The 24,507-nt window shown below is 31.5% G+C and overlaps 1 long non-coding RNA gene across 2 annotated transcripts; it reads left to right on the top strand.

Annotated features, from left to right (window-relative positions):
* The first annotated feature begins 7,617 nt into the window (after positions 1-7,617).
* LOC111642001 lies at positions 7,618-10,434 on the top strand. 2 transcript variants are annotated; one of them, XR_002759507.1, is made up of 3 exons: positions 7,618-7,654; positions 9,753-9,953; positions 10,158-10,434. It is a non-coding gene; the product is annotated as an uncharacterized LOC111642001 (long non-coding RNA). The 2 variants fall into 2 exon arrangements; XR_002759506.1 differs by lacking the exon at positions 7,618-7,654 and adding an exon at positions 7,813-7,953.
* The last annotated feature ends 14,073 nt before the right edge of the window (positions 10,435-24,507 follow it).

Here is a 24,507-nt window from a genome sequence, read left to right as displayed (position 1 = left end):
TTATTATTTAAATCTTACATGTTTCACTTATGTCTACATTTTACGTTTACTTAATAAGAATCTTTGCCGCAAATAATAAGGTCATTTCATAGCAGAAAAACACATTAATTTAAAAAAAAATTGCTTTTCATCTCATCTAATTTTATATATAAATATAATAGATTTTATAACAGATGTGAACAAACTCACTCCTTACGTGTTTTTGTTATGGTGTGTAGTTGTATTATAAATATTTTAAAGAAAATTTTTACATATTTAAATAAATATAAGAATGTAATTTCGATTTATTTTATAGCTTTGTTTCTGTAAAAATTAAATAAATATATACTTATTAGTAAAATTTTTTATATAATTGAGCTATAATTTTTATCGCAGACTTGTAAATTCCTATCGTTGTCTGTCTGTTTTTCTATTCTTATTTCAAGAAACATCTATCTAAATAGATAAAAATCCAGACCAGATATAGAAAGCCAGACAAAGACCGGAAGTTTTTATATAGTTAATTCATGTCTCCCATTCCTAGGCTTCTTATATATGCTCTCGATTTCCATCTATTTAATTTTTTTCCCCATATTACCGAAGGGCAGTCAGACGATAGTGGAAATATATAGGTCTGCAATTAGATAATTGCAGCCCAATTATACAAATTGCGACGAAATTCAACAGTAACTTATCAGTGAATACATTCGAATAATAATACAGTAATATATTTAGAACTTTAGTTATATTCGTAATAGTTATTATTTAAACTAATAACACGCGGTCCAATGTAATTAGATATCTATATTTATTGTGACATTACTCCAAAATATTCTTACAGGGAATGCTCGAAATCAAAATCGAACGTACATTTTTGCGTAATTAAATTACATCATACGCGAATATTAACGTAGAACAACAGTACAATTAATTTTTAGTAACGAATTATGAATTAGAACAATTGAAAAGAATAATAAAATATGAAACAAGTAAAAAAAAATTGCTGCAAGTTTTAATCGTGTTTCTAAATTTAAAATATATACTCTCCATTTCAAAGTATAATATATGATTACTTTCATACCACATAACACTTTTCCGTTACCAGTAGAATTGTGCTGGTCATCTATCTAACTTCATTCAGGGAAAATTTTGGAATTGAAATAACGTGATAGTTAATCGGGGCCTCTGCCCTAATAGTTCCATATCTGGTCTCAGCTTTCATCTATCTAACCCCGTTCTCGAGATTNTTATAATATATATAAAATATGTATTATGAAACTGTATGCAAAACTTTAAACTCTCTTAGAAACTTAGTTTACACTTTGTATGTACAGACAACAGACTTTTAAATATATACAGAAACATAGAAGTCGGGAAACACGATAAACTGTCGTCTGAACTTCGGGTAAACCAGAACAAAAGTCTGCGTAAATCACAAATTAATACATGGAATTTGTGTAAAAGTGTAGACAAATCAAGCCTTTGTGGTGATTGTAGCAAAATCGTAGAACTCATAATTTGTAAACCTCCGCTTTAAATTTTGCTTAACGCAAATTATATTATACTTTTGTTGACAGAGATTTAAATTTTTTTATAATACTATTAACTCAATTAATTAAGAAATAAAACGTAAGAGTCAGTCAAATAACAAGAGTCAAACAGAAACACAGTAATACTACGTTCGCGACTCACTTCGATCTCGATTTTCCTACAAATTACATTTCAACTGTCAAGCTGTTTGCACAGGAAGTCAGCTCGAGAAGGACCCGGTTATTACACGCGATGATAAAACTGAGATAACTACGCGGTAAATCATGGACATCAACAAACAACATGGAAGTTTTGGTTATAAATAAACGCTTTATCTTGCCATATATCTGATAATAGACAGATGAGTTTTTTATTTTTATGTTAACAGCCGACTTCTTGTATTTTCTCGCGCCTGTGAGATTGTGCGAACTCTCTTATTACTAAATCTAGTTTTAAGAACTATCTTGAACATATCGCGATTAAACCTAGTTTCAATCGAGAGAGGTCGCACTTCAGCTTTTGATCACAATTAGGATTGAAATATTCACTGCAACCGGGGTAAAACAAACTAAGATGCGGCCTTATCATTAAATCAGTTATGGTTATAACATAGAGTTAGTTTCATAATCAAGAGAGTAAAGCCAGTTAAAAGTGAAGGCTATAATGTTCTGTTTTCGCATTAACTGTTTTTATTAACTCGTCTGGACTTCAGGCGTAACAGTAGCGTGTTCTATTGTCACAGGTACTTTATACACAATGAAAGTACACTGATAGCGAAATAAAGAAATTCTTGTAGATATAACTGTTATTCAGACGTTGATCCGAACCGAGAAATGACGGAATGAATTGGTATTGACGATTATGGCATTATGTTCTAAGTAATTTATTCACTAGTAGAATAACTTAGTGTTAAAGTGAATTGAATTTCACGTGAAGTTTTATTTTTGCACATTTATCGTAACCTTTATTATTCGTTTCGTTAATTAACATAAACATTCCAAATCTTACATGGATTAACTTTTATTAAATAATTGTCATGTTATAATTAAAATTTACGTAATCTTTTACGTACCTTTTTCATTATGCAGCATTTACTTTTTTCTTTTCCAGCAGGAAAAAATCATTGATGGAAGTTTGTAAAAAATATAGAGGAAGATATCCGAACACTTTGTAGTCTTCTGCAAAGAGTATAAATATATTGGTAAACTAGGAAATGACAACTACAACGATTAAGATTATTACATTATTTTGTACTTGTAACTCTTCTATTATATTATATCATAGTATTTGATTTATAATTACAAGAATTATCTTATGCGAGGGTTTACCACACTGAGAGACAATCTGACACATTTTTTTAAACTCTGTACAATAGAAAGAAATAAAAAATGTTTATAGTGTGCTAAATTGGTCACTCGGTGTGTTAAATCCTTACGTAATTATACAAATCAAATACTATAATATAACGACCATGTAATAAGTAATTATTTTAGTTGAACGTTATTACGTTTATAGCGATACTCGGATGGTAGGAAACGGCAAAATTTCATTTGTGAAGTAAACACCAATTTAAAATATATCTAAAATTTTAACGATGTTTGTACTGACAAACCGTTTCATTCACCAAAGTGTTATCTGCCGATCAATCAAATTTGGTGGAAATACACCAAAGATTTAAATTCGCAGTGTAGAAAACCATTTAAAACATATTTTGTGTTAGCCAATAACCTGGTTTTATGTAATGTTTTTAATCGAATGCCATCATTCCGCTGTAACAATCAATTTTCCAAAAATAACATATCTCAGTGTATTCGTAAATTTGCCCATTTTCAAAGTAATATTTAAATATTTTCAAATTCACTTTTTCAAAATTTCTATATAAAGTTTCTAAGGCCAGTCGTTTAAAATGTATAAAATTATTATAGACTCTAAAATCTTAAAATACTAAAACTGTATTGAAAAAGTTTAGCGAAAAACGAGAATAAGTTTATAAGTGTAAAGTAATAAAAATTAGAAAATATTATCTTACTTCATCATCATCTTGTACGGATTCGCTTTCCCATGAATATTTATCAACACTAGTTCTTGTTTTATCAAATTCTTTTATTACTTTCGAGACTAAAAAGTAATAATTTTTAAATTAATTTATATTTCAATTTGTTTGTAATTTAATATCATAATGCTGCCATTAACTATAAATAAGGGATATTGTGATGCCGCAATGCGAGACTGCAATTTTTCAACATATTGTTTACGTATTTAATTTATAATATACGTTCTTCATCTGAAATTAGTAGTGTTTTGCCCCTGTACACAACACTGTCTCTAATAACGACAGAATCGTGCCGGTCATCTACTTAATTGCCTATGGAATAAAACATTTCAATTGAGATCACTCGATATTCGGTTAAGACTTTGATTCGGTGTACACTTACAAGAGCGTTTTTTTGTGACAATAAAATTGTTCAGAAGAGAAAACAATTCGATTTTAATTGTCGAGTTCCACAAGAGTTTATTTCACATTTATGTACATTTACCTGTAAAATGTTCATTATATCCGACCCCTCTAAGAATATAATGCCCACACTTTTTCTATTACCCTTCCTCTCGACTTTTAGTTACCAAAATTAAATTTTCTTTATGCCCCTTTCGTAGAAGTTCTCGTACAAACTTTTTCTCTTAATGTTAGCGTATTGTGAGATATTAAACGAAATAGACGTGGAAACAAACAGACACGTATAACTGTTTAACTAACAAAAATAAATATCTCAAGTATTTCTGACGAAATATATGGATATTTTTTAGAAATGAACATTTTGAAATAATGTAATTTAGAATTGTTTCGAATATAATAAACTACGACATTTAACACACTCGAAAAACTGTACATAAATAATTAATATTAAGTTACTTAATTTAAAAGTGTTCTAATTACATACCCTTCGTTCGAGATATGTAGCGGTTTACTACAAGGTGATCCGTTATCACTCTATTTATTCAACTTTATGATCCATGACTTAGATAATCAATTTATGAAGGAGGAGGATGGTATTATTATTAAGGACAATTTGATAGTACATTCGATACAGTACGCCGACGATGTGGTATTGATTTCACCGAAAAAAATAGGTCTTGAAAGAAAATTAAATTTAACTGAGAGATACTTTTCGAAGATGGGTTTGAAGATCAACCCGAATAAGACCCATACTGTTGTGTTTCGAAAGGGAGGTAAGCTGGAGAGGAATGATCATGAAATTTCTGAAGAGACTGTTAACTAGTGAGAATATACAGGTTAATACGATACTAAAAGTTTTAAAAACCTTGGCAGAGAACAAAAAGAACTATCAAAACAACTGGTATAACAAACTTAGGATCAAATTGGCAAGTTTTGGTTTGTCTCATTTATTATTTAACAGTTCAGAAACAGACTGGAATTACGGAATATCTTTATTGGTAAAGGATATGTATAAAAATTCAATTGTTCGTGAGATGAAAAATTTACAGGAGTCAAAATTTCACCCATGGTATATAGTTAATCTAAATTTACCTCCAGCAAGTAATTATATTTATTATAAAATACCATTTGGGATGATTAAACAGATTTTATATCATAGTTGAAGGAAATTATTTGGACATCAGGAATAAACAATGTAAGCTATGTAATGACCAAATTTCTGTATATCATATAATTAGTTTGTGCAAATTTTGTTCCAAACTTAGAAAACAGACTTGTATTTCTACCTTGTCAGCCATCAAATCTATGCAAGAATTCTATCAAAAAATATTTCAGATGGGTCCAACTATGATTATCAGAACTTATCAGTTCATTATTAAATATATTAAAATGGTGGAGAACCTTAATGAATGATATATATATTTAATTCTGTTGTTGTTCTAATTTTTGTTTAATATTATAATACTTTGATTAAATTTAAGAATAGAAGAAACTTACATAATAATTATTTATTGTCGGAAGACATTATATACTTACTAATATTTGTAACCCAATGCACCCCATGTAACTGAAATTTTTTTTCTAAATTACGTTAAAAAACTTGAATTGAATTGAATATTAAGTTACTTAATTTAAACAGATTTCAACACAATAAATTAAACATTTAATTATTCCGTAATAATTTATAAACAAATTATTTTACAAATCGGAAAATTTGTTATAATCTCTTTGTGACCTCACCTTCCTCCATCACTTCTCCTGTTTCATTTAAGTCCAAGGAGTCTTCTTTCTCCATTTCCAATTTTTCAGCGGAATTCTTTAAAATGTGAAAAATTATGATTTATGATAAAATACTCTTACAGTGTTCGTACTGCTTTTTTTATTAACACAGAAAATATTTATTTAATAATTAATAAACAATTTGCAGCTATTTTAAATAACACATTTTATAAGATTGTGTATGGTTGTCGTGGGTTTTTAAGTTGTAAACTTTTAAATAATAAAAATTTTTAAATTATTTTCAGTTATTTGCATTGAATTGTAACTTACAGAAGACGACGATTTTGCTTCTTCTCTTCTTTTTTGTTTCGCCAGATCCATAATTATATGCACAATCGTCTCCACCGATTCCTCTAGGGTGACTTCTTTTTTATCACCTACAACTTCTTCTTTTGAATTATTAACACTTTCTTTATCATCAAAATCTAAAGAATAAAAGTAAACACAATGAACACAGAAATTCGTAACACTTTCTTCGCCTGAATTCAAAAATCGTATAGGAATTAAAAAGAAATTAATTAATTTCTGGTTAGAAATTTCTTAAATTAAACGTGATAGAAAAGCATGTGATTTGGCATTATTAATTGTCTGGAAATTTTAAATTGTTTCAATCATAAAGTCAACTGAAAATGTAATATTACTGAAAAGTTATTCTCAATGTAAATAAATAAACGAATATTTGTTAGCGTATACTCAGAAGATTGCTTTATCCTCATTTATACAATATAATAAAAAGTCCGTGTGAAATAAGTTTTAGATATTCGGTTATCGAATTAACTTCCAAAATATAAATAATCATATATTTATTTCTATCTTTATACTCGAAAAACAACGATAAAAAATTCTGATCAATTGGAAGAAATCAATGGATAATTTTAACTAATTAAAAGTAATTATCACATTTGTTACTCTTTCGTTACAACTTTTTTCTTATAAATGAGAACTGTTTGCATTTATGTCGCGGTGAATATCGATTTATTTATTGAACAATATGAAAAGATAATGTAATAGACCAAAACACTTTGTAAATATAAAATATAGCATTGCTGAAATGTACTTAAAATCAAGTCGTAAGTATACATTAATCACTAATACATTAGCCTTTAGATTACATTTCTTACAACTTTTCATAAGATTATTTTAAATTAACGAGAGATTCAATTTTATTTTTGAATATCTTTTCTTATTGTAAAAGTGTTTTTATAATTTATGTTTGCTTTATTTATATTTATCTTAATGGAACCGAATTATTAAATATTAAAAAAAGATGCAGAAATAAACTAACAAATTTTCATTTATTCGCAGAAAATACGTTTAATGCTGTAATTGTCTTCGACAGAAAATGAATGCAAAGTTAAATATCGTTCCATCGTATAACATTTTTATTGGGATTTTTAAATATACCGTAGAAAATTACTATTTAATGCGTGTCTTTGTATTCATTGCCAACAGGTTATAAAAGATATAATTATACATTTAAAAAAATTTAACTTACTAATAACATCCATTTTTGTGAAAAAAATCGCTTTCGAAAACTTATTACAATCGTATTATAAACTCCAACAATAGTTGAACAAGTATTCTTAAAATTTATTGTTTAGCAACAATAAAAACGTGCTTACGGAATGCTTACGCGTGTTAATCAATTTTACTTACTAATAACATCCATTTTTGTGAAAAAAATCGCTTTCGAAAACTTATTACAATCGTATTATAAACTCCAACAATAGTTGAACAAGTATTCTCAAAATTTATTGTTTAGCAACAATAAAAACGTGCTTACGGAATGCTTACGCGTGTTAATCAATTTTATTTTGAGTTTTTTTTTTTTGGTGGGTGATTATAATTGAGGTTGTTTCTTTTATTTCGCAATACATTTCTTAGCCGTTCGACCAATCGCTAATAATCTCGGTAATTAATTTCAAATCCTTCTAACGTACAGTACATCATGTCGTACAGTACATTGCTCCTCGAAATATCGATTAAATTTCTATAAACCACTTATTTTTTTTTTACATATGATTTTCGTTCATTTAGTTATCGCAACACAATTCTTAGGCCATCTGCATAGAAGAGTGTTTTCCGTAAGGATTTTTAAAAGGAAACTTTCTTCTCTTTCGGTACTAGCTCGGGTATTCGGCTTCGCTCAGGGAGTCGAAATGAAATTGTGTGGTAGTTGAAATAAAAAGATAAACTTTAAAATATAAGAGGTAAAAAATTTTATTGAAAATATATTCTAACTATTTACAATACTTGTATATAAACAACATGTTTCATTTTGTTATCCGGGGTATATATATAAAAAGTTTTCGAATTTCCTACTCGAGAGCAAGCTACGTATAGTTGACGGTGAGAGAAGCAGGAGTTTTTGAGGTTGATGCCGCAATGTTTTATATGTGTCCTTGCGCTTTGTCAATTGTAAAACTATAGGCTAATTTAATTGGAAATTGCACTCTTTTAAATTGGAATGGCATTTCAGTAGAGATCAGTGGTATTCTGAAGATAAATAATGAGTCCTTTGTCCTTTCTAGTCATAAGTTCGGCTTCGATGATGTTATTCGATAGCTGTTTGACGATCATCTTTGTTTTATTACATAGTTCTGATGAGTTCAAATTTCTGGGTAGTATGATCGAAGATCCAATTTTTAGTCAAAGGCATTATAATGGCATTTCCGGTACTTGCAAAAAGTTTAGAAATTCTGTGGGAAATTCGGCACTTTCTGTCGATCGATTTGTATATTCTCTCCTCACCGAAAATTTTTTTTTGAATATTAAAGTTGATATCGTCGACAATATCATTTTTAGTTGCCAAAATTGCCCTTCGAAATAGCCATTCCGGATTGGTATAGTTGTGAACAATGTTTGGGTAAATTTGGTGGATGAGTTCGTTTTCAGTAGTGACTATGTTGCAAAAATCACTGTTGAGTTTAATGAAACGGATTCGTATGCTCAGCGGGATATGTGCCTTTGCCTATTTGTAAAAGTTTTTGAGCAAAATGTGCTGTTGTTTCGTTTTTCGAGAGTTCAACTCATATTTTTTGTTAGTCGCAGTATTTGTATGTATGGCCAGAGATGTGATTTTTTAAAGCATGCATTGATCATGTCTGCTGGTGTTGAAGTGGGGATAACTGGAAGAGTTTGTCGAAAATCTCCTGAGAGTATTAATAGAGCTCCTCTCATCACTTCAGAGTTTTCTCGCAAGTCCTGTGATGTTCTGTCCATGGCTTCGAGTGACACTTTATGTGCCATTGTGCATTTGTCCCAGAAGATAATTTTAGCTTGTTTTAAAAGTTCATTCCGTCCAGATCCTCTTGAGATTTTACACACCGGGAATTGTTCTTCAGCTATATTCAACGGTAGTTGTAGGGCCGAATGGGCAGTTCGTCCTCCTTTCATAAGTGTGGCTGCAATGTGGGATGATGCCAGTGCAAATGTGATCTGTTGTTAGCACGTATTTCTTCCAGCAATAGATTTATTAGAAACGTTTTTCCGGTGCCGCCTGGTGCGTCCAAGTAAATAATTCTGCCAGTGTTGTTGATCCGGTCCATGATAACTTTGTAATTTTTTTTAATTGTCATTGAAGAATGGTTTGTTGTGAGCAATGTATTGAAGTAATTTGTTTAGGTTGTAGCATTTTTTCCTTTGCAATTTCGAAGTTTAGCACACTGAAAGCATCATTTCGTGAAATGTTCCACTATAACCTGGGATGTTGCGGGATGTTCCCGAACGTTCCAAAACATCCCGGAACGTTCTGGAATGTTGTGGAATGCTCTCGAATACACTCGAATGTTCTGGACTGTTCTAGAAATTTATAGAGAGCGAAATTCTCAGCCTTTATATCTTCAACAGCACGCCCTTCAGGTAAAAATGGGAACCTTTTTTATGGATGAGGAATAGAGGGCTACCACACCATATAAATCTTTTGATCGTATTGGGACTCGTTTTTGAGTTTTAGCGGCACGCACATTGTACACTTACCTTTATAATATATATTGATGATTGATTACAGACGTGGAGAACACTCGGAAAACGTCACGTGGCTAACCTGTTTAAGCGTGGTGCGGACCCACGGCCAAACTTTCAGTGTTTAGGGGTCGTCCATTCAAAGTACCAGGACGAAGTCTGCTCGGCCACGGAGAGGTTCCAGTTAGAAAAACCCGTTTCAAAAGTAGCAGAGTCGAGTTGGTATTCCATCAGTCTGGGTATAACGGTAATAGAAAATAATTATTTTCAGTCTGAAGAAAGATATTACAGATGAGAATTTTTTGTTGATTTTATATATATTTGGATGTATTTACATCGACATTTATATAAATCAACGTAAAAGTTTTCATCTGTAAAATTATAAGTCATTTTCAAATATTATTATCGTCAGGAATTTAATAAATATTGTAGTGATTTTATCTCGTTTCAGCATATTGTTGATGTAAACCTGCTGATGAAAGACATTGTGGTTTGAAACACAAATATGATGTGTGCAGGTGAAATAGGTGATCAATAAAGATTGTTTTTCTGATTAAAACTTTCTCATTTTACAGAAATGAAATATTAGTACAATAAGTCATAGTAATATAATAAGTTCTAGTAGACATAAATATGATACATCGTATTAAATAAAGAGATAAATTCAATTGTAGTAATGTGTTTTTGTACAATGTCATTACTTGGTGAAGTTAATAAATAAAGCAATTTATGAGCATGTTCTCTTGTGATATGCAGCTCTTGTTTATTTTTCACATTTACTTTTACCTCTTTGTAATTCTCGTGTAAAATAATTGTTGCCAAGTTACAGTCTGTTAACGAAAGTATGTTATTGTTTATCTAATTCATCAGTATATTTTCTTTATTTTTAGCAGTTGTAATTAACTCTTTCTGCTTGCACGGATTTTACTTCAGTAAAGTTATTTAAATTTAGTTTCTGATATCAAAAATGACCTCCAATAGCTTTTTAATTTTTCAAATTAATATATTTCACTATATATGCGTTTAATTAACTCGGGGTGTCGGAAATCGCAATAAAAATTTTAATTTTTTAAAAATATTTAAAAATATACGGCCAGCTAGTATTCACCCTACTATAAATCCTTCGCCTCCCGAGAACTCTACGAGAATGTCCCGGGAAATGTAACACCAGCTGTTCTCAAGGTCATCCAGGTGTAAACACAATGACTCATCGGTGTCAGATTTCACAGAAAGGCGAGACAATAGGAAAAAAATTGAATCATTTACATTAAAATTAACGCATTTCTTTCGTTTTTTCAGTTTTAAGTATTTTTTATGTTTAATTACATTAATATTAAAAATTGGTGAAAACTAAAGAGATTAAGAAATAATTAATTAACTTAGTTAATAAGGTAATTGATTAACATCGCGCTTCAGGAAAGGCAACAAGAAATCACTCTGGTTGTAACTTCCCCCAGGATACACTTTGGCGCGCTACTAACCACTTATTATCTTGCGCCAGGTGCTCGCCGACGTCAGGATGTTTCGATATGACATGGACAGAGACCCTTAGAAAGGACTTTCGGAGGACATTCCCCCATAAGAAAACAGATATTTCTTTCAGAAATATTTTTTCAAAACGATACAGTTTTTTAATCATTCGATCTCTGACACCGTGTCCAATAGAAATATCTGGTAAGTATAGAATATAAAACAGATCATTAAACAACACGATAACTGCTTCGGTAAGTTTAAGCGAAATTATTAATTTATGTATTTTTTTAACATTCAGAACATTACTGGTTACTTCAATATTATCAATATAATCTCCAGGTTCATTTTTGTCTGTCGCTCTCTCTTCTATTCTCGTATAAATCGTAATAACTTTTCGTGAGTCAGCGTAGAACTTTTGTCTTTTACATTACGCTCTTTTCGAAAGGAGTAGGACCTGGTTTTTATTGCCTGCATTTTACTCATTTTACGCCCAAAAATTCTATGAAAATAATTTAAAGAAATTTATGTACAAAAATTTTACAATTGTCTGAGCAATGAGCAAAAGTAGAAGACGGAAACAAACTGACAACTTGACTAAACACTACGAAGCCCGATAAATACCGTAATTACTCAACCGAACGATCCGTTAAACAATCGGGCTATAAATTCATTATTATTAACGATTAGATACTAAATAATCTAATAATGATTTGTACATTTATATTACATACAAATGTACGAACAAATAAAAACTCAGCGAAGCGGGTCCTTGCAGCTAGTATTGAATAAATATGCAATTTATTTTTAATTAAATAATAAATCGAGGTTTTTTTCAGATTGCATTCTCCAAAAAATTACAGATGACGAGACTTTTCAGTATCAGAACTTCAGTTTTCTTTTCAGAGGAAAATATAGGTCAATACANCCAGCGAAGCGGGTCCTTGCAGCTAGTATTGAATAAATATGCAATTTATTTTTAATTAAATAATAAATCGAGGTTTTTTTCAGATTGCATTCTCCAAAAAATTACAGAGTATGAGACTTTTCAGTACCAAAACTTCAGTTTTCATTTCAGAGGAAAATATAGGTCAGTATTTAGGAATTTTGAAGAGGAACCAAAAGACAATTACAAGATTATTTCACAAGAATTGGGTGACGTTTCAATGAAAGAATTTCGACTTAATGAAAAACGAGAAGTAAAAATACTGAAACAGTTTAAATTACCCGAACAAATATTTGTTTGGGGAATTATTGGATACAACGGAAATATTTACGGTCGACATAAAAATTTTTCGGAAAGAAGAATTATCAAGTATAACATTGAAACAGAGAAGTTGACTTTTGGAGATAAATTCGATTTCGGTGAGAATAAACATTTCGTATATTTATTTCACGATGATAACTTTTTCTGGGCATTAGAAGTTATAAGTCCGACATTACATTATTTAGACATTGTTTTAGTGGGTTATAAAATGGATTTTGATAATTTAAAAGTTTTGTCAAAACTGAATTTTACTTCAAATAATTTTAATTATAGATTCACGTTTGTTGCTTATGATAAGCTGTATCGCGTTTATTATCGCTCTGTTAAGATTTATATTTCTTCGGCTTTAAACGACAAAGAGTTTCTATACATTGATGTACAGGAAAACCTATACAAATTCGAAAGAGTCTTGTATAATGCTAAAAAACAAAATCTTTACTTACAGTCTACTGATTACAAACATAACTATCAAATTATTGTAAAAAACTTACACTTTAATTGTTCAAACGAAGATTGACGAGTCGTTTCAAAACTTGAATTATTTTTTTTTATTTTTACTTTTCCATATAAAATCGTTTTCTACTAATAAACAGTTTTAATGTTAATAATTGTCTTGTATGAATTATTAATAAACACATTATCTGCTTACTTTGTTGGTGTATAAATAATAGTGGTAAGTACAAAATATTTAAAGTTGAATTAATTTTGTGAAAATTTTTATATGAAAGATAATTGAAATTAACCGATTATATAGCATAGCAGAGTTGAATAAAACGGAATATTGATTAATGTATTATACACATTACATATGTTACCGTTAAAATTTATAATTCGTTATTCTAGAGAATACTTGGTTATTTCATCGAATATTTAAACAGACCCGTTAAACTGTATAATTTTTTACCATTGCATACCTTAACCATGTATTACATTAAATAATGATTCCTGCTTCGTTAAAGTGTGAAATGAAAATTGTGTTAGTTTTTAATGATCAGGGAATTTTATCGATGATGAAGATAAAGAATTAAAGCTATGCCAACCAGTGTTGTTGTCCGTTGAAGTTATCGGTTTCACCAAACGATCGCGTTAAACGAATGGGTTAAAATCGCTATTATTAGTGATTAGATGCTAACAAATTTAGTACTAAACATAGACGCTAAGAGAGTTTTTTATGTTAATTAATAATTATTAATTATATCATTATAATATGATATAGTAGCTAATCATTAATAATTGTGGATTAATGGCTCGAATGAACGGATTGTTTGGTTGAGTATTTATGTATCGGGATTCGGAGTGTTTAGTCAAGCTATCAGTTGTTTTCCGTCTTTCTGCTTTTGCTCAGTGCTCAGACAATTCTAAAATTTTTGTTATTAAATATCTTAAAATTACTTTTATACAATGTTTTTGGGAGGAAAATGAGTAAAATACAAGTGATAAAAGCTTCGATATCAGCGTATTGCAAAATACAAAAGTTTTACGCTAACTGACGAAAAGTCATTTCGATTTATACGAGAAATGATGACAGTTAGAGTGACAGACAAGAATGATTCTGAACAGAAGCCAATGAAATTTTCGAAATTTAAGCAATGAAAATAAAAATAATGTCAGAAAAATCATATTTTGAGACATCTGTAAAAGCGACTCTTTGTATTCAGGCCCCTGATTTTGATAGAAGATGAAGAGACGTCAGATCAATTTAATTGTCGTTCTCTGGAAGTAACAGATAACCAGTTGTTTTATAAACCCAGTTATAAACCCAAGATATAAAACTAGTAGTAGAAACAGCTAGAGGACAAACATATGTTATTGAAAAGCTACTGCACAAATAAATTACATTATATATTGCACAAATATATTATATATTGGTTGCACAGGACATAAGAAAACTGGCGAAAGAGTTGCGAGACCTCGTGTTAATGGATGAAGAAATAGGGACTGTTATGGACTACGAGAATCTGTACCCTGCTTTAAAAGTAGAATCATGTCTTACAGCATTAATGGAATTTATGTTCCTACAGATTGCGGAGTTTGTGAATTACACCGATGACATTACAGAATTAGCCAGATTGGTATGCTACGAATTCTTTTTTGTAGCTTTAATATACAGTAGACCCCCCTATGATTACGGTTCCTATAATTACGATTCCTATAAAACTGCGAAAAAATTGCGACGGTATCTGTAAAAAACGGTAAAAAAAACTCCTATAATTACGTAAAACGTCATCGGGCAGCCAAACTACTTTCCCGCTGTCTGTAGAGCCACGCTACAGACATTTAGGCGTGTAAATTGAGTTTACTATGGACTGTACAGTATTATATATAAATTATATATAAATTAGGTACTGTACATATAATTATATATTAATTATATATAAATTAGGTACTGTATATATAATTATATATTAACTTAATTTATTGTAACTTTATTATAATTATATATATATTTTCTGCCGCGTAGCGCCATGCTATGAAGATTTTACGCTAACTATCGTCTGTACAGTATGTAAATTAGGTACCGTAAGTCTAATACAGTACTGTAATTTTATACATTTCTTGTGAAAAAAACATTTCTTTTTCAACAGCGATAAAAATTATTTATATTAATGATGTCTCCAAACTTGAACGAAGTTTTCGCAGAAAAATAAGTTATCAGAAATCGGCCGCGTTTGGTCTGCTGCTTCGCGACGAAAACAAGGTTGAGCAATGGCGATGTCGAATGGTGCACACTCGGTAAGTAATCCTACAATTTTTTGTTTATAGCGTAGTTTATACGGATTATTTCCCAAAAAATATACCTATTTTGGAAATCTTGAGTCGGATTAGTCTAGAATCAATAAATTTTATGGAAGAAAACCTTTTAATTAGCCGTAGTCCGTAAACTTGACACGTGTCGGGCTGTGATTGGAAGGACTCGTAAGAAATCAGATTCCTAAAAAATGGAACGTATCTATGATCTTATAGGGGGGTCGACTGTATAATAAACTAAATATATAAGCAAATGATAGAAATCCCTATGGGAAACGCCATATCGAGAATGTTATGTGAATTTGTGTTACAAAAGCTAGAGAAAAGTATTATAAATGGCTTTAAAAAAATATTATATGTTTTAAAAGATATGTGGATGACGTATACATAATTTGGAAGAATAACAAATGCATCACTGAATTTATTGAAAAAGTTAGGTTAACAATAACAAGGATAAGCTGAAATTAAAAACAGAACAAAAAAGCTCACTTCAACTGCATTTCTTAAGCATAAATATAGAATTTAAAACCGGAAGATTACACATAAATGTATACATTAAACCAACACACAGCCCACTGTACTGTACATCTCTTCCAATTCGAATTATTCTTCGCAATACATGCTAACGGCATTCCGGGCACTCAAAAGAGGAGATTTTTTGTTAAATTGCAGGATTATAATACGATGGAAGAGCTATACAGAATTAAACAAATGGCTACAACACTAGGATTTGAATATAGCACGATACAAGATCTGATTAGAAAGTTCATGAATAACAACATAGGACAAAAGACAAAAAATTTAATACAATCATGAAATTCACTTATAACAGAGGTATAATTAACATCATGAAAGAAATCACAAAACGTCAAAGGTCCAATATGATTTTAAAAAAAGCCCCAACTATGTATCCATTTTTAAGAAATAATAAGAATAGATTATAAACAGAAGAAATAGCAGGTATGTACAGCGTACCGTATGAAAACATGCAGTTGGGGATAGACAAAAATTACATCGGTGTAATTACAAGAAAACTTGAAAGTTAGACTTGAAAAACATCATTATAACGTAAGAAAGACATCCAACAACACGGTACTCTCCAGGATGGCACAGACTGACAATACTTTGCTCATCACTTCTGTTATCTTGTCATGCTGTGTTCCGTCTTCTTTTTGTGTTGGATACAGAAAAAGTGCGTGATTGGCTTCCATTCAGTCGCTGTTTATTTTCATGTATATTGTTTTACTAATTGTTGTAGTATTATTTCTTGGTTTTGCTTCTTGCTTTAAAATCTCGGCCTACGTCGTGATCATCTTCGTTTTGTCCCGCTGTGTGTATTTGCTATTTCTGAGCTCTTTGATGATTCTGATCATATGGTTCAATGCTTTGTAACGTGTTCTCGAATTTCTCTTTTTTCTTCTTTTTTATTTATCATTTGAGGAAAGAGATGACGAGTTTAGGACAGAAAAGAGAATTCAACTCATTCTCTGTTATGCTTCCTTTAAAATAGTCATTTCTAGATTTCCTATCTGGACGATTGCTCGTTCCATGTTTGATTTCTGGATCGTTAATTAGATAAAACAGAGTTCAAAGTCACAAATCCAACCTGTGGCTGCTTCCTGTCTGTAGTATGCCCAAACGGTTCAGGAGTCAAGTTCCTTTCCCTAACTGACAAGTTCTTGTCAACTCNATTGGGTGACGTTTTAATGAAAGAATTTCGACTTAATGAAGAACGAGAAGTGAAAATACTAAAAGAGTTTAAATTACCCGAACAAATGTTTGTTTGGGGAATTATTGGATACAACGGAAATATTTATATTCGACATAAAATTTTTTCTGAAGGAAGAATTATCAAGTATAACATTGAAACAGAGAAGTTGACTTTTGGAGATAAATTCGATTTCGGTGAGAAAAAACATTTCGTATATTTATTTCACGGTGATAACTCTTTCTGGGCATTTGAAATTATAAGTCAGACATTACATTATTTAGACACTTTTTTAGTGTGATATAAAATGGATTTTGATAATTTAAAAGTTTTGTCAAAACTAAATTTTACTTCGAATAATTTTAATTATAGATTCACGTTCGTTGCTTATGATAAGCTCTATCGCGTTTATTATCGCTCTGGTAAGATTTACATTTCGTCGGCTTTAAACGACGAAGGGTTTCTATACATTGATGTACAGGAAGATCTATACAAATTTGAAAGAGTCTTGTATAATGCTAAAGAACAAAATCTTTACTTACAGTCTACNATTAAAAACAGAACAAAAAAGCTCACTGCAACTGCATTTCTTGGGCATAAATATAGAATTTAAAACCGGAAGAATTCACATAAATGTATACATTAAACCAACACAAAGCCCACTGTACTGTACATCTCTTCGTAAACGTAAACGTAGAACGTAAAGGGTCCAATATGATTTTAAAAAGAGCCCCAACTATCTATCCATTTTTAAGAAACGATAAGAATAGATTATAAACAGAAAAAATAGCAGGTATGTACAGCGTACCGTATGAAAACATGCAGTTGGGGATAGACAAATATTACATCGGTGTAACCACAAGAAACTTGAAAGTTAGACTTGAAGAACATCATTATAACGTAAGAAAGACATCCAACAACACGGTACTCTTCAGGATGGCACAAACAGGCGTACCGCCAGTTTGTGCCATCCTCGCTTTCACACAACAGTTTGCTCATCACTACTGTTATCTTGTCATGCTGTGTTCCGTCTTCTTTTTGTGTTGGATACAGAAAAAGTGCGTGATTGGCTCCCATTCAGTCGCTGTTTATTTTCTTGTTTATTGTTTCACTAATTGTTGTAGTATTATTTCTTGATTTTGCTCCTTGCTTTAAAAACTCGGCCTACGTCGTAATAATCTTTCTTTGTCCCGTTGTGTGTATTTGCTATTTCTGAGCTCTTTGATGATTCCGATAATCTGGTTCAATGCTTTGTATCGTGTTCTCGAATTTATCTTTTTTCTTCTTTTTTATTTATCTTTTGAGGAAAGACATGACGAGTTCAGGACAGAAAGGAGAATTCAACCCATTCTCTGTTATTCTTCTTTTAAAATAGTCATTTCTAGATTTCCTATCTGGACGATTGCTTGTTCCATGTTTAATTGACGGATCGTTAATTAGATAAAACAGAGTTCAAAGTCACAAATCCAACCTTTGGCTGCTTCCTGTCTGTAGTATGCCCAAACGGTTCAGGAGTCAAGTTCCTTTCCCTAACTGACAAGTTCTTGTCAACTTTGCAATTGTCCAACCAGTAACTCGAAAAGTAGCTTAGAGATCTTTGGTGCTTCAGGAAACACCAAGAATCGAAATGCAGAGATCATCCAGAGTGTTTCGTCGATCCTCCAGCCAATGAAGCCAATTTTCCAACCCGAATTCGAACTTTCGACAAGACAAATATCGTCCAACAACGCACAACTTTCGAACAAAGAGGCTAGATCATTTCAAGAGAAACAGAAACATTCACCCACCTCAAAGTCAGAAAGGTAACGAACAAATCGATCGATAAGGAACAAACACTAATAAAACACCGAGAGATCAAGCGGTCAGAAAAGAAAAAAATAGAGTTTGATACGAACCATAACTAGAAAATAAAGACCAACACAAATGGAGAAAACGAATTAATTTTACGTGAACAAGCTGCGACTCCATTACTCAAGTTTATAACTCCAAAATTTCAACAACGATTGCCGTTAACACGGGGTTACTTTTACTCTTTTGTTTTGGAAACTAGCGAATAGGTTAAAATATACTATTATTATAAAATATCAATTATGACATCAAAACAAAATTAGAAGGTGCTACAGGTCAAAAGATACATAGTATTTGCATAATAATGCTGAACTTTAAGATAGGAAAAGGAAATTTATCGCTGCCTGTTTGCATTGTTGATTCAAGAATAATGAGTATCGTAGTAAGTGTTTCATTGGACGTGACCTAATAGTACAAGAAGGTTTGGTCTTGGACTTTGCAAACAATCGAGTACTGTTTTCAGGGGAAAAAGAAGTAAATTTCTGTTTTCCATATCAGAAAAATAGAGCACGCACGAACAAAAAAAAAAAAAAAAAAATCTCCGAGTCCGAGAATAGAACTGGAATAGAAGATGTCAGGAACAGTATAGTCCGACAATCCAGAACGAATACATTCATACTAAAAGTAAAAATAGAAAGAAAAAAACAAAAACGTCTAACACGAAAGTAGAAAAAAGAAAAATTATAATTGTAATGGAAATAAAATCATAGATTCAGATGAGTTAAATACAAGTCTAACATTAAACCGAAATGAAATAGAAACTAGAACAGACAATACTAGTTGTATAAATACAAATGATAAGGGAAATATAACGACAATTGTCGAAGAAAAATGCATGTGAGAGAAATTAGTAGTATTTAGGAACTTAATTTGGATCATGATGGTCATTATTGCTTTAATAATAACAATAATAGGACTCCTACTAGCACTTTTTTCCTATGACGTCAATAAAAGCAGAATCGTTACGTAATTTCTGGACTACTGGAGTCACGTCGTCGCCGACGTTGCATTGAAGTCGTATTCCTAAACGGAAGTATTCTGAAACACAAGTTAGCAGACTAAAATTTAAAGGAGAGTTCGATCGATGGAAAAATAAATAAAAAATAAAAATTTTCATTGACGCTGATAGTGAGGACGTTTTTCTTCTATGATAATCTTCACATCGACTTTTCATCATATGATGGATGGTCAGTGACTATTGGTCACTGTCCGGAGAAATGTGATTCTGTTCCTGATTGAAATTATTGGAGATGTATATTTTATTAAATAAAAAGTTTTTCGACTTGGAATTGTGAGCCCGCGGAATTTTACAAGGCTCTTAAAAAAATTAATGTCAATTGTAAAAATGTAGACATTTTCGTTAGAAAAAAACGGAGAAGTAGAAATTCGATCAGAGGTCACCGGTTGTAGTAACAAGTCAGTGAGAAAGTTGACAAACAGGTGTCAAGAATTTACCGTCATCATCAACAAAAGTCGATTACGTGTTAGATTTCCCACGACAATGATATAAAAAGTGCGAGCCATCAAAAGCTCGGGAGTTCGCACAAAGAAGTTATATTTGGTCTTAGTGATTCCTCGTCTCCTATACGGTAGAAGACGTTGACATGCCCAACCCTTCCATAAATAACTGTCATCACCGCACATAGGACTCCTCCAACTTTAGAGGTAATTATCAGCGAACTGCGAACTCTCTCTCGTAAAGGAAGTAAGCATAGTTGTCATAGAATAGACCAAGTAGTTGTCCATCATAGATTTGAAATCTTATGTTAATCGCATTTAGCCTATATAACCAAGAGATACGCATCTAACTCTGTGTAACCTCCTGTATTTTAGTATTAATCGTATAATGAATGCTTTGTTATTCTGTTAAACCTGTCTCCCCTCTCTGAAAGGATGCCTGCCGACTTGCTCACCTCCCTTGCCACTCGATAAACAGCCATCCGAAACGACAACGTGAGCGGTCCTTGCAGACTGTTGGCGAGTAAGTGGTCAGGTGGGAGTAACCTTTGGCCCACGGTTTCTCACAGAATTATCACAACTGAGAGAGAGTTCTGAGAGTGCACGGAAAATGAACTGTCAGAAAAACTCTTGGCGAACTTTTCTTAAAAACGTTATTATACAAATATAAAGCAGTTTTAAAGAATTATTTACGATGGGGCATAGTGCTGAGACATCTTCTGTTAATTTCTATCATAGAGAATATCTATGATGAGTGGAATTGTTGGAAAAGTTACTTTATTTGCAANACTTTTCAGAACTTTTCTTAAAAACGTTATTATACAAATATAAAGCAGTTTTAAAGAATTATTTACGATGGGGCATAGTGCTGAGACATCTTCTGTTAATTTCTATCATAGAGAATATCTATGATGAGTAGAATTGTTGGAAAAGTTACTTTATTTGCAAGCTACACGTTTGATCAACATTTTAAAAATAAGCAAAAATAGTAGGCAAGAAATAAATGTATTATCTGAGAGGCAAGAATCATTCAATGAATTAACAAGAATGTACCGATATAATTTGACATTTGAAGTAGTAACCAGAAGGATAGAATTTTTATGCATCGACATTTTAGAACAAGGAAGACAGAACACTTATTGTGTATCACTAGAAGTAATGTTACACACACTTGGGAAGAAACAACTTCATTTTCCAAAAGGATATTCATTGATAGAACCTGTCAAAGCAGATATTCTTTTCAAATACTGCCAATCGATTACAACCATTGCTGTAGCTCTACCACGAAAATTTAGAATTTTTGCAAAAATGTCTTAAGTTAAGTGAATACTTTGGTACTTATCAAATTTGCATATTTTCAAGCATAACATTCTATCATAGTCTAATCTATGGATAGCTAGTCATATATGCTATTACAACATTACGAATTGGCTGTCTACCAAACGTCACGATTTTTTATATATTTACGTAAGGTACCGATTCGGAGAGCCTCACCGCAAAACTGTAAATATTCATATATAAATTTTCGTCTACAATTACGTATCCTCTAATATCAGGACTTATTATACTGGCTTTACAGGCAATACAGAGTTTTTACAGAGAACAATTTTTTATTTTGCTTAATATACCTGGACACATACATAATTTTGCGTTTCGGACGAAAAATTATGTATGTGTCCAGGTATATTTGGACCAATTTTTGGAACCTCACATCTTGCTTTAAAATGAATTTTTCCATAAAGACGAGGTAAAATTATGAATAAAATTAAACATAGAAAGACTTAAAGATTTATATTCTCTTACCAAGAGAGAAGTTCTATTATCATTAGAAATTCAGCGTTCTGTAATATGTATAAGTATATAGCCTAAACAAACATTATTGTTTATATTAATTTTAAATGCATTAGTAACGTGACATACTCTACTATAATATTGTCTGGATAGCATTATTCTGAAAACGACTTTTTAAATAGTTATATACAAAAGATAGAATTTAAAGCTAAAACCTCCTCTTACTCACAACCAGTTATAGGTGAAGAAGACGTAATGTTTGCTATGGGGAAATGCTCAGTATTATTTTCTTAACCAATGCAACTTGAAAATCCAGTACATATTTCATATCAGAAAGCAATCTGTAAAATTTCTGGACACAAGCTATTTTAAAAGTTCTTGAAACGTAACTTAAAAGCCTAAAACTTATAAGCACATCAATTCTATTCGTTTTTGGATTATATGCAATTTCTAAATGTTTATTATTTTATAAACAAATTACAACATACTAGAGAATTGCACTTTAATTCCTTCTATGCTGTGTTTTTTTGCCATTAAAAATTAACATATTTAACACTTTTTTATCCCATTAGAATACAAGGGCAGATAAAACCAAATCTCGTGATGTAATTTTTACAATAAATAAAATGTCAAGTGGATATGGTATGGTCATCATCNTGCACTTTAATTCCTTCTATGCTGTGTTTTTTTGCCATTAAAAATTAACATATTTAACACTTTTTTATCCCATTAGAATACAAGGGCAGATAAAACCAAATCTCGTGATGTAATTTTTACAATAAATAAAATGTCAAGTGGATATGGTATGGTCATCATCCCCATTGTTCCTATTTAGATCACTCACTGATAAAAAAATACTCTAATTGTAGAAAGATTGATGTTAAAATACAAATTTATACTACAACGCTGTAGACCAGGGGTGTCCAACCCGCGGCCCGCGGGCCGCATGCGGCCCAAGGCAAGTTCTAATGCGGCCCAATAAACGTGTAAACAAAACCGACAAAATGTTTTTATTTTTTTATTATTTATCTATTTCAACGACATAAACTCAAAAAAGAAGTTTCACAAAGCCGTAAACCTTTATTCATATTTTATTTTTGAGTGGAAAGGAAATATTTTCAAATACTTGGAAATGTGTGAATGAGGAAGGATTACAAAATAAATCTGGAGTTGTGACTCAAATCATTATAGACCCAAATTTGGGAAAGGGAGGAAAAGATGAGAAAAAACAAAAGATGTAGTAGTGAGAAAGGTTAAATAGATTTTTTGTTTGACGTAAAAAATATTATTTGGCGCCTTGGCTACTTTTTGGGCTACATATTATTTATAATTATATTAGTTGAATAAAAATGTACTTTAAAATGGTGTTTCGTCGTTTTTTATTAATTAGAGACCCAAATATAACAAATATTTGTGTTTTTCAAATAAATTTCCGTTTGTCTCTTTTATAATAAATGAATTTATCTATTTCTAAGTAGAAATTAAAAGTGTCTGTAGAAGTAATTTTTTAAAGTATCCTTTTTCGTGATAAAGATTTAAAACTTATTATTATAATCTAGACATGTTAATCCTTAAATATACTTGTAAATTGGGCCACAAGTATATATGATATGTACTTGTGGCCCAAAACTCCTTGACTTCTTCCAATGCGGCCCAGAGAAACAAAAAGGTTGGACACCCCTGCTGTAGACGTTCCATGTCACTTATCTTGTACGTCTGGGTAGAATCGTGTTATTACACGATTCTACCCAGACATACAGGATAAGTATAATCCCCGCCTTTTTAAAACTAGGAACGCCGAGAAATACCGCCGAGAAAGCGACCGTTGGGTTTGAATTCTTTTCAGGTCAGAGACGTTTAGCAAGACATACATAAGGTCGATGTCGAAGAAAGAGATTTAAGTTCGGTTGGAACTTCAGGTTAAAGCAAATTCGGCGAGGAACTTGAATTGCATTTTTACAATGACATTATTACATTTTCTATTAATTCAATAATATCACTTATGATGACGTGACAACATACTGTAAGTAGCGTGTAAAATTCTGAGTCTGGACTTCCACAAGGTAAGTTGGTTTTTGCTCGTGCTCCTGACCAAGGTTTTTAATCGGTTGATAGGGTTAAGCCTAATTTTAGTCCTAAGTGCTAAAATATATAGAGTTAGGGATAAATTAGGGTTAGCTAAGCCTAACTTTTTTCTCAACTTCAATTCCCAAAGTTTCAAGAAATGTAGCCAACCATCTCGGTTTCCCCATCCAAGAAGAAGCCAGAAGACAGCAGTCGGCCATTTTGTCGTTTGGTGTTCTTTTTAGGAGATTGGCCGTCTAGAACAACCTGCCGCCCATATAACAACAGGTTGTCAAGCAGGCGTCGCAGGTAATCTAGAGCGTCGCCCAACTGGAATAGACAGGCGTCGCCCAACTTCTAGGTAATATGTAATTCAGATTGTATACAGTAGACCCCCCTATAACGCTTAGATACGTTCCACGCTAATCGAATTTTACGTTATAGGAA

The sequence above is a fragment of the Centruroides sculpturatus genome, unplaced genomic scaffold, assembly GCF_000671375.1.
Source record: "Centruroides sculpturatus isolate CEXI.00-Female unplaced genomic scaffold, Cexi_2.0 scaffold113, whole genome shotgun sequence".
Lineage (NCBI taxonomy): Eukaryota > Metazoa > Arthropoda > Arachnida > Scorpiones > Buthidae > Centruroides > Centruroides sculpturatus.
Note: the sequence above shows the minus strand (reverse complement) of the source record. Positions and strands in the feature narration are given on the sequence as shown.